At 54.5% G+C, this 16,721-nt stretch overlaps 1 protein-coding gene and 1 pseudogene across 7 annotated transcripts in view; one reads left to right on the forward strand and one right to left on the reverse strand.

The window, feature by feature from the left end:
- SORCS2 (sortilin related VPS10 domain containing receptor 2) overlaps positions 1-16,721 on the reverse strand; it is a 556,267-nt gene that overhangs the window by 465,931 nt on the left and 73,615 nt on the right. The window lies entirely within an intron of this gene.
- Positions 1,573-2,303, forward strand: LOC141583945 (hematopoietically-expressed homeobox protein HHEX pseudogene; annotated as a pseudogene).

Genomic DNA, 16,721 nt, shown 5'->3' on the forward strand with positions numbered 1-16,721 from the left:
CCTCTTGTGACCTTCCATGGCTCCTGCACCCTGAAAAGCAGCACCCAGGCTCCACAGTCTGGGACCCAAGACCCCTCCCAGTCTGCCTCAGTCATCATCTGCTTTGGTTAACCGAGGCCTGTGAACACACGCGACCTCTAAGGCACTGTGGGGAAAGTGCCAGGCTGCAGGAGGCCCGGGATCGAGTCCCAGCTCTCTCTCACTTTTGCACCTTTGGACCCCGGCCAGCAAAGGGAGCCCTGGAAACCCGGAAGAATAAAAGGAAGGCTTCCTGGAGGAGGAGGCAGCTCCCAGTCTGGGCTGCAGCTGCCTCATGCAAGTTGTGAGCACATCCCTCCCTGTCCCTGTGTCCTCCACCAGTAAGATACAGGGACTGAGTGTGGCCGTGTCTCTTCTGGTCCTGGGACCAGCCCCAGCTCCTGCGCCAGGCCCAGCCAAACTGCCACCCCTTTGTCTTGGAAACCTTGGACGGTGCGTCTCCAACATCAGACCTTGTGGGTGCCTTCCAGAGCATCTCCCTTCGCCTGCACCCTGCTCTGTCCTGGCCCAAGCAGGCTGCTCCCCAGCCCGGCCCCGGGGCCTCCCCAGGCTCTTCCGCTGCTCCCACAACAGGCCCACTCTCTCCAGAAGTGGCTCCGGCTGAGCAGGCTCCCGCATCCTCCATCTCTCCCTTCCTAGGAGGCACCATGAGGCTGTGCCCACTTCCCACTGGAGGAGACTCAGGGCCCAAGTCATGCAGTGAGGACCAGCACGGGCCTGGGGACCCAGCTGGTGACTCTAAGAGCCTGTTTACCAGCTCAGCAGGGGGGCGAGGGGGACAGCAAGGACGGTGACAGTTATACCCACCATGAAGGGGCACCGGGAAGATGGATGGGAGGCAGACGGGGAGCCTCCGGCGGGGCAGCTGGCTCTCGGCAGGGCACGGAGCACGGTGCCGGCCACGGTGCTGATTAATGGTGGCGCTGGTCCCAGCACCCGGCCCCCGCGCTGCACTGCGACCCCGGGCTGTCGGCCTCACGCCAGGCTCCTAAATCAGGGCTGCACCCGGCATCAGAGAAAGGCCCCGCAGCGGGAGCATCTGAACTCATTCGGCTCTGCTGAGCAGCCCGGGGCCCCCATGCTCCCGCACCCTCGGACGCAGCAGCCCACACCAGACTAAAAGGAACAGGGACCTGACTCGGCCCACAGTGCTCCGGAAGCTGCTGCTGGCGGTCTGGTCCTCCGGTGAGAAGGAAGGACGAGACCCCAGGAGAATCCTCCTGGGAGCAGAGGCGCCTCCCCATCCCCTGTGCCAGCCGTCCGGAGGGCAGGGCTGGCCGCCGAACAGCAGAAAGCGCGAGGAGGGAAGGGCTGGAGCCTCAGCTGGTGGAAACCGCCAGGGAACCCCAAAAGGAACCCCAAATCTTGCCCTCAGGGAGTACACAGGTCTAGTCAACACGGAAGGCAGTGACCCAGGGCAGCCCAGGGAACCCTGGAAACCCAGAAGAGAGGAAGGCAGGCTTCCCGGAGGAGGAGGCAGCTCAGCCGGCGGAAACCTCAGCAGGTAGGAAACCGTGCTCTCAGCAGAAGAGCATGTCGAGGCGGCTGCTGCAGCCCGCGCACCCGACGCCCTTCTACATCGAGGCCATCCTGGGCGGCGCCCACTCCCGCCCTCCCTCTGCTGTCCCTCAGCTCCTCCTTCACCAGCCTCGTGTCCCCTACCGGACCCCGGTGTCCGAGCCCACGCCGATCCACCACTCCGCCGCCGCGCGGGCTGCTGCCTACGGACCCGGCGGCTTCGGGGCCCTCTGTACCCCTTCCCACGGACGGTGAACGACCACACGCAAGCCCTGCTCCTCCTTGACCCCCTGGGCAAACCTCTGCTTTGGAGCCCCTTCTTGCAGAGGCCTCTGCGTAAAAGGAAAGGCGGCCAGGTGAGGTTCTCCAACGACCAGACCATCCAGCTGGAGAAGAAGTTCGAGATGCAGCAATACCTCTCTCCGCCCCAGAGAAAGCTCTGGCCAAGATGCTGCGGCTTAGCGAGAGACAGGTCAAAACCTGGTTTCACAATCGGCGGGCTCAATGGAGGAGACTAACACAAGAGAACCCTCAAAGCAATAAAAAAAGAAGAAATGGAAAGTTTGGACAATTCCTGTGACCAGAGGCGAGATCTGCCCAGTGAACAGAATAAAGGTGCTTCTGTAGATAGCTCTCAGTGTTCGCCCTCCCCTGCCTCCCAGGAAGACCTTGAATCAAAGATTCCAGAGGATTCGGATCAGGAAGTGGACATTGAGGGCGATAAAGGATATTTTAATGCTGGATGAGGACCACTGGCATCGGCATGTTCAGAAAACTGGATTTAGGAATAATATTTTGCTATAGAAAATCTTCATAGAAGAACTAGAAGGCTATATAAGAAAGGGAATCAATTTTCTGGTGTCCTGGAAACCTAAAATATTTGGTGCACTGCTCAGTTAACAAACCTACATGTAGACCTTAATTTTGACTTAACAAATAGTTTATGTACTGAACTTAGGTTGTTTTGATAAAGTGACATAACAGTGATTCAATGCATCCCCCTTTTAAAAAAAAGTTGTTATTTCTATTTATGAAAAAGTAATTTTGAACTTTCTGTTAAATTTTTAAGTTCTAGCTTTAAAGGTTTCAATAGGACTTTCTCGAATGATTTTCTGTAATCTGCGTATCTCCCACTTAATAGTAAGGCAAAGCAGTACCCCAAATCCAGAGGGGCCTACATTTGAGGCAGCCTTGGGATATTTTAAAAGGAAAACATTCTTTTATATGACATTCTTTTACTGCTGTCTTAAATCCAAAGCCATGTCAGAGCTCTTGTCTAAAAGATGTGTGTTCCTTTTATCAGAGATATAGTTGGTAAGAATCTTAAATGCCTGTTTTGCACCATCACTTAAAACCTATTTGACTAAGGTGTTAAGGGGGCAGTAGCTTCCAATTCGAGCAGAGAAACTGACCTGACTAAAATTCATCGCAGATGAACTAGAAGTCACAGGTTAATTAAATGTAAGGAGGAGATGGGGCCGGTGCAGTGGCTCAAGCCTGTAACCCCAGCACTTTGGGAGGCCGAGACGGGTGGATTACCTGAGGTCAGGAGTTCAAGACCAGCCTGGCCAACACAGTGAAACGCCGTGTCCACTAAAAATACAAAAATTAAGCAGGCATGGTGTCAGGCACCTGTAATCCCAGCTACTCGGGAGGCTGAGGCACGAGAATCACTTGAACCCAGGAGGCAGAGGTTGTGGTGAGCTGCGATCGTGCCACTACACTCTAACCTGGGCAACAAGAGTGAAACTCCATCTCCATCAAAAAATAATATCTCGATGAGGAGATGGTCCCAAGTGAGTACGGTAGGCCTTAAATCCAATGACAGGTGTCCTGATAAGACACAGACAGGAAAGAACCCCACGTGGAGACGAAGGCAGAGAGTGGTGCAACGCAGCCGCAAGCCAGGGGATGCCTGGGGCCACCAGCAGCTGGAAGAACCGGAAGGATCTTCCCCCAGAGCTACAGAGGGAGCACAGCCATGGGGACTCCTGGATTTTAGACTTCTGGCCCCCAGGACTAGGAGAGGACACATTTCCACTGTTTCGAGCCACCCAGTTTGTAGCAATCTGCTATGGCGGCCAGGAGCCAGCTGACCTGAGTTCCCGAACCATCTCTACCATAAACAGCCCGTATGATCTCCAAGGCATGGCACCCTCTAGACTTCAGAACATGAATGGACGGGGAGACGTGGCCCCTTCACCTCCAGCTCTCCCGGGATCTGCACAGCGAGAATGTCCTGGATTCTCACAGTGACCGGCAGCTGTTTCTTGAGCACCTACTATGTGCGGACACTGTACTGAAGGCTGTGATCAGCTTGCTTCATTTCACAGGCATGGCAACAGGCTCAGGGAGGATGATGAAGGGGCTGGAGGCCAAGCAGTGGGTGTGCAGGGAAGCCAGGATCTGAACACAGGCCGTCTGACCTCAGCCTCAGCTCTTGCCCTTCGTACCTCCCAGCCTCTGGAGAAACAACTGGATGGGGAAACTGTGCATCCACCTCAGCAGGACGCCCTCCTGCCCGGTCCAGTCAGAAATGGCCGGGGAAGGAGCTGCGTGCCTGAATGAAGGGGGCACCGTCCTGCCCCCTCCGTGGCCGTTCGCAGGCTCCCGGGGCGCAATCCTGCAAAGCTGATCCTCTGACCTCGTGATTGCTCAGAATCATGCACTTCAGGTCACCCCAGATCAGACACTGAGGCAACGCTGTATGTCCCCATCCCTGCTGGTCCCATCAGGGCTCCCTGTGAAGGACCCTGCAAACTCAGATTCCCAGAGGCCAATGGGCAGGATCAAAGTGCCAAGGATCCCTCGAGCCCACGGTCCAAGTCCTTAAGTGGCTCCCAGCAGGGACAGGGGAAGCCAAAACCATCCAAGGCTCCCCGAGTTCCGGTCCTGCCCCGCTCTTCCATCTCCTTTCTCCCTAGGACCCCTCACCCCAATGCTGTGGTCAGAGCCAGCTCCCATCTCCTGCATGGGCCCCACCTATGTTTGGTGGAAACCCCGGGCCTGAACTGCCCAGCACACAGTGCCTGTCTGAGCTCCTGTGCTGCAGAAACTGCTGTCAACCCAATGTCAGCCCACAATGGCAGACACAGCAGAGGGCCAGAGACCACTTTGCAAAACTCTAAGCAGTGGCCCAAATGAAATGACCCCAGAGTTGGGGTGGAGGGCACCACCCCTGGAGTCAATGGTTGAGACTCCGGATCCGGGGCTGGAGAACCTGGAGTCGCTGCAGACCCCCGCCCTGAGGCTCTGCAGCACGGGTCCCAGCACTCTCCTTTCCATCCACAAACATCTACCGAAGCCCTACTGAGTGCCAGGCACTTTGCCCAGCCTTGCTTCCAGCGAGCACCCACCCACCGCTCCCCTGCAAAGCAGCCCGGGAAGAACTGCCTAGATGCGCACCTTCTCCTCCTCGATCACTCTGTCCCCGACACCATCCTGCAGGGAAACTGTCCTCCAACTCCCTCCAACTCTCAGCCACCCTAGGTCATTATCACACATGCATGCTCAGTGTCTGCCTCCCCACTGGACACGAAGCCCAAAGAGGCAGAGACGACCAGGCCTTGCTCCCCAGGGTGTCCTAGAAAGGGGCCAGGAACATGTGGGATACTCCATGTTTAGGGAAGGAGGGAGGGAATAAGTGAAGGAATGAGGGAATGAGGGAATGGGTAAATGAATGAATGAATGATGAATGAATGCATGAATGCATGCATGAATGAGTGAAAGAATGAATGGGTGAATGAGTGAATTAATGAGTCAGTGTGAATGAGTAAATTTTTACCTCGACTTCCCTCCCCAGATGCTGAAACTCCCCCTTCCCAGCCATCCTGGCATGGACAGCATCTTAGTGGGTGATGTTTGCTGACGAAAGGCCTGGGTTCCACAGGGCGAGACCCCCCGCCAACTGTGTGAATCCCAGCTCCACCACCCGCCGCTGGGTGAGCCTGGCAGTGAGACTATCGCACCTCTCAGCCTCAGCTTCCTTCCTCATCTGTGTGTTATGGACCAAAACACTGCCAGCCTGGGGGCTTACAGCCCCTGACGTGCCTGGCACCACCTGAAGACCAGCTGCGCTACCCTTTCCCACCGGCTCCCGCCCAGGCTCACCCCGTGATTAGCAGGGGAGCTAAGAATAGATTCTCAGATCTAGGCTGCTTTGGTGATCCTTATAATACACAGCTACATCCTCATTAAGTCAGGACAGCATATGGCACAAACAGTCCGACAATACAAACCGAGCTCATTTATACCCTGTGATCCTGGGTTCTCTGCTTTCAGAATGAATAAGGTATTCTACAGGCTTATGCATTGAGACCATGAGATTCTTCCCCGTACATCATAATGTGATCCACTCTTTAAAGGGATGGAGGGAAAGCTTCTGTCTTACAAACATGTCTATCACTCTGGTGGACCTTCGAAGATGTCCTTGAATAACTGCATGTGGATATTTAAACATCACAGACCACAGAGACAGTCACAGCAGCAGCCCGCGCTGACGGGATCTTCCCATCTGTAACGACAGCCTCCCTCTCGGACTGAGAACCGAGCCATGAAGGTGGCCCTGGGCTGAGTTCCACGGGAAAGGCCACAGTAGTGAAACCAGGCCCTGTGGTTAGAATGAGTCTGGAGCAAAGTGAGGGCCGACATAGGGTCCCCATTCCCCTCGGGAGCTCCATGGGGCAAAGTGGCGAAGGGAGCAATTTCAGGAGTGGCTGTGTGGAGTTTCCACCACACCGTGGTGTCTGCCCGTGCGGCGGGGAGTGCATGCCGCCCACCATGTCCTGAGTCCTGGCAAATGTGGTCCCTCGGCACTCATCTCTGGCATGCAAAGGAGTAAGAAGGAATCCATTCCCACCCACGGACGGACGGCAGTGAAACCTCGGAGGCGCCGGCTGTGATTAGTGCGTAGGATCATCCCAGAAGGGAAGGGGACGAGGTGAGAGGAAGGAGGGACCCAGACACAATTATTCTTATAGGCGAGCCTGCGGCTCCCAGGCTGCCTTCAAGGTTAGAGTTTGGCCACTCACTGCCCACACAAACGGCTCGCAGTTTCGCCGGGTTGCAAGAACCAGATGGCAATGACATGAGCGTGCCTGGCGGTGACCAGTGACACACACAGGATGGAAAGCTCTTGTTTGGCTCTAGAATAAGAGCAGGACAACTGGACCCAGCCACAAGCCAGCAGCTGGAGAGAAGGCCCACGTGCTGCAGGCGGGAGAAAGGGCAAGATCTCCAGAGCGCAGCGGCCGGACGCAGCCCCTCGAGAGTGGGATCCGTGGAGGAGGGGACGCCCCAAATGATGGGGCCACGGAGAAATGAGAGACTTTGGCCAACATGTCAGCCACCGTCGCTGACAAGCAGAGACAGACAAAATGGTCCACCTGAGAGAGAAGGATTTCTCGCTGAAACAGCAGCCCCTTCTGAAGAACAGGCGCAGGCTGTGACGAAAGGGACCCCACCCACTGCTGCCATCCCTGAGCCTGACAAGGAAGAAGTTCTGTGCAGCATGAATAACACTGAAGGCCTCGGGATGTTTTCTGCTGAGTTTTATCATTTATCTCCTTTTACAAGGCTGTGCTTCAAAAATCTAGAGCTACTGTGGGCAGGGCACACTTGGACACGGGACTCACATCTGTGGTGTGGAAGGCCTGGATTCAATGAATTAAGGCCTCGTGTGGGCTCTTTGGGCAACGGGAGGAAGAGCTTCGAATACTTGTTCACACGTTAACTCACCTGTGCAGCTTGACCTCGTGCCTACTGAGTGCTGGATAAGAGCACTTCCTAAGCCCTCACCGGGTACCAGGTGCTGGCTGAGCACTGTACTTGGGTTATATCATTCATTCACTCATTCACTCATTCATTCACTGTAATCCATCATATGCAGTCATCATATGCAGTACCAGTCACCTCTGCATTTTACAAAAGGGGAAACTGAGGCAGTACGCTACCAACACAAAATGCTGGTGAGGATGTGGAGCAACAAGACTATCATTCATTGCTGGTGGGAACTGAAATTGGTACAACCACTTTGGAAGACAGACTGGCAGTTCCGTACAGAGCTAAGTCTATTCTTACCACGCCATCCAAACATCACGTGTAAACACTGGCCCTCCCAGAACGGCATGCAGTATGTCCCCCTGTGAGTGAACAATGATGGGGTTATCCTTGGGTAGGAAGTAAAAGAGAGGAGCTCCCTAAATGCCCACCCTGCCGCGGTTTAAATAAGAAGGAACACACTCATTCACATAACAAGAGTTTCGAAACCCTGGAATTTTCCAAAGGTCAGGTTTGGTCCCGTCCTCCCATCCTCGCCTCTCCAGAACGCAGTCATTTTTGTAAATGGCTGATAAAAGCCCCGGGAGAGACCCAGTGCCTCTCAGAAACCCATGTGTGACTTCCTGTGTGTGGAGTCCCTGTTTCTTTGTCGGCCCGAGCTGAAGCTGCAGCAGCAGATGTGACCAGGTAGGCCACGTTGCCTGAGTTTTGACTCTTGTCCTTAGGAAATATGAGTAATGCCACCCAAAAGAGGAGACAGAGAGGCCTGAATTCCAGACTGATCACTTCATAGTCCCAGGAATGTTCCGAAGTTATCAGAGGCAGCAGCCAAAGCTGCACCATTTGATCTGAGAGTCTGGTCAGTTTCCAGAAAGAGAGGCTTGAGGTCTGAAGTTGAAGGTCAGCTGGGAGTCAGGATGTAACTGGAAGGGTCTCCCTGGGGATGATGACTCCTTTGCCTGAGAGTTGCAAAAATGTAACACGGTGGATTAATTGGGGGGTGGGGCAGGGGTGTGTGTATCCAGAACTAGATATTTTTCCCAAAGTCATAGTTTGTCCTGTTAACTATAAATACAAATGTTACATATAACAGGCACAGAACGTTCCCTTCGTCTGTTTCTACAAACACAGCAGACCTGTGAATGGAATGGGCTCCACCCTCCCTCCCATGCACTCCCCTATCATTCCGGGGCTGGACACTCAACCCTGTACTTCCTGCTTTACAGAGCTAAGCCTGAGTCCTGTGCCCTGCCTGGATAATGCAGGGAATAGTGGCCTTGACACCTGTGAGAGACAGCTCAGTGAACAAGGCTCAGGCAGTAAGCCATCAAACGGCATCTCAAGCCACTATAAATAACAGGGAAATGAAACCGGCCGCTGCATGTATTATCAGAGCACGGGGTCACCCCAGTGGCCATTGATACCACCATCCAGTTCAGGAAAGCTCTCCTGGGCTACTGATTTACCTTTACCTCTTGTTTTCCTCTCTACTTTGGCTGTGGGGAAACTCAGAGACAAACCCTTAGCCCACCTTCGGCAACACGGCAAGTATTTTATGGACTGAGCCTGGCTCTAGCTTCGTCTCATTTGTTCCCTTTTTTTTTTTTCTTGCTGATTTTATTTTTACACTGTTTTTATGTCTTTGTAAGCCATTCGATTCCTCTTTTTGAACAACCACCAAAAACAGGAGGAGGGGTGTCTCCATACGGGAAAATGTGTAAACTGTATTTCCAGACCTCCCTTGCAGACAGCTAGGATCACAGCTGTAGTTTCGGGTCTACGCATAGGAAGCACTAGAGCAAAACTCAGACTAGGTGGTGGGGGCGGTGTTCGTTTTGCGGGGGTAGATGGTGGCTGCCAGGGTCGTTCCCTGGACGAGGACCTGCAGTGGCTGACCTGACTGTGGCCGGCTCTGCGGGGTTTTCTGGAAGCCCAGTCTAGGAGATCCAGGCTGCAGCTTGCCCCTCAAGTCTTTCTAAGGGCTTTGAGAGAGGTCGTTCCTGTGTCAGACCCCCTCCAGGTAAGCCAGCTAGAGGGGTCTCGTTTATCTGCACCTGCATCCCAACTAATCCATTTTGCTTGAAAACAGGGAGCCTTTGGTGGCAGCAAACACAGAACGCGAAGGGAGGCTGCTCTCTGTGTTGGATGTCCCTGTCCCAGCTGAGGACATCTCGCCCCATGAGCGTATATACTAGGCCCTCACATCAGAGGTGCCCAGAGATGCCAGCTGCAGGAAGGCCAGGAGGAACGTGCCTGGATCTATGACACAGTTGTACGCTGGGGGCACCGGCACCGCAAAGCTGGCACCTTGCCCTCTGTAAATGTCACCCGACAGGCAGAGCTGGGTCCCGTGGGCAAAGGAGAGCCAAGCAGACCCTGGGCTGTTTGTGCTGTGTGGAAATTGCCTTCCTCATGAACAACTGTCGGAGCATTGCGATAGTCTGCCCTCCTCCCCCCGTCACAAAACAGAGGCAAAGCCCTGCGATGCCCGAGGAGCTGATGATGATGAAGAATGAAGACCCCGTCACACTCAGTGAACTAATCCCAGCCAGGTAGACATCAGTGCTAGCAACGCAGTTAGACCCCGGGCTGCTCAGAGGAAAGACGGATGCCATGTCAGAGGCTGTGATGCCCACACAGGCCCCCAAGCAGGTGGGGACTCACATCCTGTTGATGAACACAGTTGTGCTGGGCCCAGGGTGGAGCGTGGGGCTGCAGATGAAGAAGGCACTGGGGAGCCGCCGGGTAGAGCCCTGGCTCTGCCGCTGCTCTGCAACCTTCAGCCAATTGCTGAGCCTCTCTGTGCCTCAATTTTTTTTTTTTTTAAAAGGAGTTTCACTCTTTTGGCCCAAGCTGGAGTGCAATGGCACGATCCCAACTCACCGCAACCTCCACCTCCCAGGTTCAGGCGATTCTCCTGCCTCAGCCTCCTGAGTAGCTGGGATTACAGGTGTGCAACACCACACCTGGCTACTTTTGTATTTTCAGTAGAGACAGAGTTTCACCACACTGGTCAGGCTGGTCTCAAACTCCTGATCTCAAGTGATCCACCCGCCTCAGCCTCCTAAAGTGCTGGGATTACAGGCGTGAGCCACCGCACCTGGCCTCCGTGCCTCAATTTCTTCATCTGTCACGGGCATAATCAGGCCCACTACCAATGACAAGATATCCGCAAGCTAAGCCGAGGCATGCTCAGACCTCCTCCGCACACCGCGGTGTCCAGGGCCAGTGGTACAGCGTCCCCCAGTGCCGTTCCTGGAGGCTGCAGAGGTGCAGAAGCTCCTACCGGGTACTCTCAGCCACCATCAGGTCGAAATTCCCGGGGCACAGATGAGGAGCTCCAGACAGATGAACAGCTGCCCCCAGTGCTCTGCCAGAGGACGGGCGCAAGGGCAGGCCGCCTCTGAGCATCCCAGGATGGGCCCACCAGAGGCCAACTGGCCAGGGCAGGTGGCCACCCCTAAATTTTTTTGCTCCCAGAAGCTAAGAGTCAGAGGGAGTGGTGTTCAGAGCACAGGCAGCAAGTCATCCCTCAAACTAATCCAGTAACCTCTGACCTTCAACCCCCAAACTAATCCAGTAACCTCTGACCTTCAAGCAAATCAACAGTTTCTGCAAGCAGATCATGAAACCTTAGCTTGCCCCAGAAATTCCCAAGCCCAGAGGACCTTGCTGACCCTGGAAGTCCTGCTCTTTCTCCAGGACTCCGGGCTACCCTGCTGGGGCCCTGTTTCTGTCTTCTTGACGGAAGCCTGTCTGCACTGGGGGGAGGGTACAGACATAGTCACGCCTGCTGCCGTGCGGGACACGCACAGGTGGAGACACCCGCTCAGGGAGCGGGGAGGAAGATGATCTGCAGCCAGGGTCACAGAAACCTTTGGCTTAAAGCTTCTTCTCCTCTGGGGAATGTTCGTACAGAAGAAAATGAGCCCCCTTCTCGCCTCTGCCTTCACCTCCCTCTCCCGGTCCTCCGTCCCTGGACTCCTTCCTCACAGCAGGAAAGTTTATACTGAGCTTTCTGAAGCGAAATACGATCCCCACCCACCCTCCATACACAGCTGGAGCCCAGGAGAGACCCTCACAGGCCATGGGGGCAGGGAGAGCCTCCCAAAGGAGTCCCGTCCTGGGGCTGGACAGTTAACAGAGCCGAGGTGTTTAAAGGCCCAGAATCAGGAAACAGCCACAGGGTCACCAGTGCGGACAGAACAGCCCGCTGGTCATGAGATTTGCAGCCACATGGCTTCCCTTCCAATCCTGGCCCCACGACTGAGAGGGTCTCTGTGCCTCAGTTTCCCCACGGAATTGACTGCACACACGCACATCAACTCTTAGCACAGGGTCTGGCACATGATGAGTGGAAGCCCTCTGCTTCCCCGGGTGTGGCTGGAGCGAAAGTTCCGGAGGGGAAGTAGACGGAGATGAGGTCAGCTCGGGCCCACCTTCTAAGCCGCGTTTAGGAGCTTGGATTTCCTCTGGAAGTCCGGGAGGGCTGGAAGCTTCCAAGCGGAGAAGTGGTTTTAGGAAGCTCCCTGGCTGCAAAGTGCTGCAGGCCAAGAATGAGGCCCACCTGAGTTTCCAGTGCATTTCCCGGGGCCTGGAGCAGGGAGGCAGGAAGCCACAGCAGTAAGGGCCTCCCTACGGCAGGACAACGGGGCAGGCCAGGAGGAGGTGGCTTAGGCGTGGGGGCTGAACAGAACCGACAGAACATGAAGCTCATTCCAGCGAGTGGGAGGACGCCTGCCCCAAGGGGGAGCTGGGGGCTTGCCTTGTCTGCCGGAGGGAACCGCTTGAGAGGGGGTCCCGGTTCCCGCACTCGGGGCACTCCCTCAGCACCGGGCGCAGGCAGGCTGCCTTCCCAGGACGAGCAGTCTCCTCCACAGCCCCGTGACATGTCAGCAGCACTCCGGAGGACTATCCACTCACTGACCCACGAGACGGACTAAGGTGCAGCAGCTCCCAAGCCCCTTCCCAGGGCTGCCAGGGAGCCATGCAGGCTGAGCGGGGCTGGTGGCTGGAAGGGAACTTGGAACAGTGGCTGCTCAGCTCACACGGAGGGATCTATGCTATCTTCCAGTAACCGGCAGAAACTGCCCCATTCGCGGTATGAACAGAGTGATGCCCCACTGAGCCCAAAGTTTCTACTCTGCCATCTCACACTCTCCAAGCCTCAGACCAGGCCCTTACCTGGAGGCACCTGATCTTGCATTCTTGTTGTTTCGGGACTAGGAATGCCAGGGTTTTGACACAGAGTGTGTACTCAATATAAACTTGATGAATGAATAATGAATGAGTGCATGGTTGAATACATGAGGCAGGACAGAGTCAGATCGTCTGTAGCGCCACGGTAGCATCACAGTACTGCACATCAAAGCTCATGCACCTTGCCGGAGAACTGCCTCCATTCCTTACTCAGAGACTACTTACTCTTGGTCTGATTGCAACACTAGAAAGAACAGCAATCCAGGTTTCTGGATCACAGGAGAACAGAAGCAAACATTCACCAGGGGAAGAAATTCTAGATCCAGCTACACAAGCAGCAGCAGGCAGCACCGGCTGAAAGTCCGGCCTCTGAATTCTAAAGGGAAGATCACGCCACACCCACGATGACCCAAGGCCTCTCAGCCTGGGGACATTCAGCCTCTACAAAGTCACCCCTTAACCCAGTCCAGTCTCCTCTGCTACGTCACAGAGCAGACACAGGGGATTCCAGGCATCATTCAGCATCCGGTCCTGAGCCAGACGCATGATGGGTACTCTGTCTGCAATCAATAAATTGATTGCTCAGATTTACTTGGATACATTTGACTGGAAAGTACCCTGTGATCAGACCTGTCTGCAGAACCCCTGTCCCTACAGCTCTGTCTTCGAGCTCCTGACCGTGACCCCGAGTCCGGAGAAACGTAACAGTCCTGTTTGTTTCCCGAGCAGGTGCCTGCTGGATGCAGAGGCATCACCTCTCTAATGCCTCCAACAAGCCACAGACCAGAGACGCTTATGCCCACTTGGCAGATGAGGAGACCAGGACTCCACATGGTGAGTAACTAGGACACACCTGGCAACCACGAAGATGCTCCTTTACTTCCAGAAAATTGTATGATGCGTTTGGAGAGATTCTCACCAAAATTCATTACAAGAAAAGGCAACGTGTTGGCACGAAAAGGTGTCAGGCTCAGGTGGTGAGAGCCCAGGTGCTGACACACCCATCATCTTGTTAAACACACGGGCAACCCCACAGAGCGTATGTTGTGGGCACACCATGTTGGAAACATGGGCGCCACGGCTGGGTCAGGAAGTACCACATGAGTGGGGAGCAGGAGTGGAACCCAAGACTCCCCATCTCGCTTCGAGTCAGCCTGACACCTCTCCCTCTGGAAGATACTGACGTGGGATGCACCAGGTCTACACAGAGTAGGTTCCACACACATAATTTTAGAACAAACAAACCCTCCTGATATGGTTTGGGTCTGTGTCCCCACCCAAATCCCACGCTGACATGTAATCCCCAGTGTCGGAGGTGAGGCCCGGTGGGAGGGGACTGGATCATGGGACGGATTCCCCTGTTTTCACGATAGTGAGTGAGTTCTCATGCAATCTGGTTATTTAAAAGTGAGCAGCAAAACTCTGACTCTTCCTTTTCCTCTTGCTCCAGCGATGTGACGTGCTGGCTCCCTGTTTGCCTTCCGCCATGATTCTATGTTTCCTGAGGCCTCCCCAGAAGCCAAGCAGATGCCAGCATCCTGCTTCCTGTACAGCCTGCAGAACTGTGAGCTAATGAAATCCCTTCTCTTTTCTTTTGAGACGGAGTTTCGCTCTTTTTGCCCAGGCTGGAGTGCAATGGCGCAGTCTCGGCTCACCGCAACCTCCGCCTCCTGGGTTCAGACAATTCTCCTGCCTCAGCCTCCTGAGTAGCTGGGATTACAGGCACGAGCCACCATGCCCAGCTAATTTTTTTGTATGTTTAGTAGAGACGGGGTTTCACCATGTTGACCAGGATGGTCTCGATTTCTTGACCTCGTGATCCACCCACCTCGGCCTCCCAAAGTGCTGGGATTACAGGCTTGGCATTTCTTCATAGCAGCAATGAACGAACCAAACACCTCCTTCACCCATGGTGGATAAATGAGGTGGAGCCCTCTTCCAACAATTCCAAACCAGTGCACCTGCGGTCCCCACCTCCGGATTCTCAGTACTTCCCAGCATCTGGGGAAAGGGGTTCCCAGTCCAACGTCTGTCTGGTCAGATCTGTTTTCAGGCTGGCTGGGCAGACAGAATGCCAGGAAGAGAGGAGAGAAGGTGAAAGGTCACAGGAGGGAACATTGCCATGTTAATAAAATCCAGGCAGAGGGCAGGAGAAAGGGGTTCACTTGTGTCTGCAAACCTAGAGTCAGGGATGTTAAAATACAGTATCTGAGGGGGACTGGGGGGGTGGCCTGTCCGGCCTGTGGGGGATGTGTGGAGGCCAGGTGTAGGTTGGGGGTCTGTCCCGCCTCTGGGGGATGTGCGGAGGCCAGGCTGGTTCCATGTCATAGACCGCAGCATGGTCCCCCTTGATACCCCGACACATGTAACAAGCTCACTTCTGAACCAACCCCTGGGGCACTAAATGCATCCGAGTAGCCTGGGGGAGGGAAGCAGAACCCCCAAGCTGCATTCCCAGCTGGGCACACCAAGGTTCACCGCCACGCAGCTTTCAGATGACGAAGCCGGCTTTTACGCCTGGACATCGAGTTCCAAATCCACACGGAGCCACAGTCTGCATTCAGTCTTCAGGATGCTGTCTCCTGCAGGCAGCATGACTCCCAGAAATCCCTGGCCAGCCCCACTCCTTTCTGGAAGCCTCAGTCTCTCAGTGGGGGTGCAAAGGTGGAAGGATGGGGTCCTCTGTGTCCACTCACCCCTGGGCACCCACCCCCACATGCTGAGGGCTGATTACTGGGTACACCTGAGTCTCTTTCTCTCTCTCTCTGCCTCAGTCTCCTTTCGGGTCATGGGAGCAGCTTTCATCTGGATTCTGCCACGGTCCCCAAGGCAGAGGGGGAACCCGGACAAGGACTGAGGTGCTTCCTGCTGGGCACACCGGGCAAAAGGGGCTAGTTTTTCATCTCTCTATCCACCTCCCTCAGCCCTCCACTGACAGGTCCTCCCTCCCTGAGTGGGGTAAGACTGTCAGTTAATCATCTTCCTTGATGTGCATTTGTGTCTGTTTCGTGTCTTTGTAAATATTCATAAAGGATCCTGAGGGGTCTCGTTGGAAGCTGCTCGCCAGATGCTGTGGAAAACGACAAGTCCTTTCCCACCTCTGCAAGCTCATGTTCTAAAGCCCATTGAGGCACGTGGAGAGGTAGCAGCCCCCTACCCAGAAACAGCCCTGCAGCCTCCTGCTCCATAGCTCTGTTCCACATGGCAAATCCCAGAACTACATCACACTGGTCCAGGGCCCACTGGGTGGGAAACACCAGCCCTGAGAAGAAATGATTACAGAGCAAAGAGGGTCTTTGGAGAGCCTGTGCGGGTGGGGGAAGTTAGCGCAGGAATGCTCTGGAAACTTTTGCAGGCTTCTATTTGAAGAAACATTCCTTCCCACCTCCACCAGAGTTCAGGTTACGCCCTGAAGCGAGAGATCTGATTGCGATTATGGAAGGCTGCAGTGCCGCAGATGGCACTGTTCCTCCGCAAATTGTCCGTCCCCTGGAAATCCCCCAGCCCCATCTCACGCTGGTGGGATACCTCACTCCTCCCTGCAAGAGTCTTCCCAGGCCAGCACTCCAGAATGCACCAGGAGGCTTCACCTCCGAGGAAGGCTGCGTGGGGGTGCGCCTAGCCTCGTGATTTACAGCAGGTCCTGACCTGTTTCACTTAGGCCCCCAGCACATAAATTTGACTGGATACATTTACAAAAGAAACTGGCATGCTATAGCACAAATGTGTACATTCCATTATTACCGTATTTCATTGATTCTAAGACCTGCATTCATTTTCCACATCTTAGCATCTCTAAAATCGGAACGTGCCTTATAATCAATGCTGTTCTTCAGCGGTGAATAAAATAATGCTGCAGCATAGAGGGCAGCCAGGAGAGTTTTTAGATGAGATGAAATATGCACTGTGAAATGTTTAAAGACAGCAAAGCAGAGACTGCACCTCTAGTGTCGCCATTCCGCCTCTCTCAGTCCGGAGAAACTTGCCGCAGGCTTTTAATATTATCTTACGGTAATGAGGATGGAGTCCTTTAAGATGAATTTGCACTGGAGGTGAGATATTGTGCTCGGCGGTTAATCAACGTTATCCAAGATGAGTCTCGTGAGTCCTCAAAAGCGCCTCCCGCTGGCAGCACCCCCCCACCACCGCCACCCCGCACAAGCATGTGAATGTGCACACACACTTCC

This window comes from Saimiri boliviensis, chromosome 3, assembly GCF_048565385.1.
Source record: "Saimiri boliviensis isolate mSaiBol1 chromosome 3, mSaiBol1.pri, whole genome shotgun sequence".
NCBI classification, from domain to species: Eukaryota; Metazoa; Chordata; class Mammalia; order Primates; family Cebidae; genus Saimiri; species Saimiri boliviensis.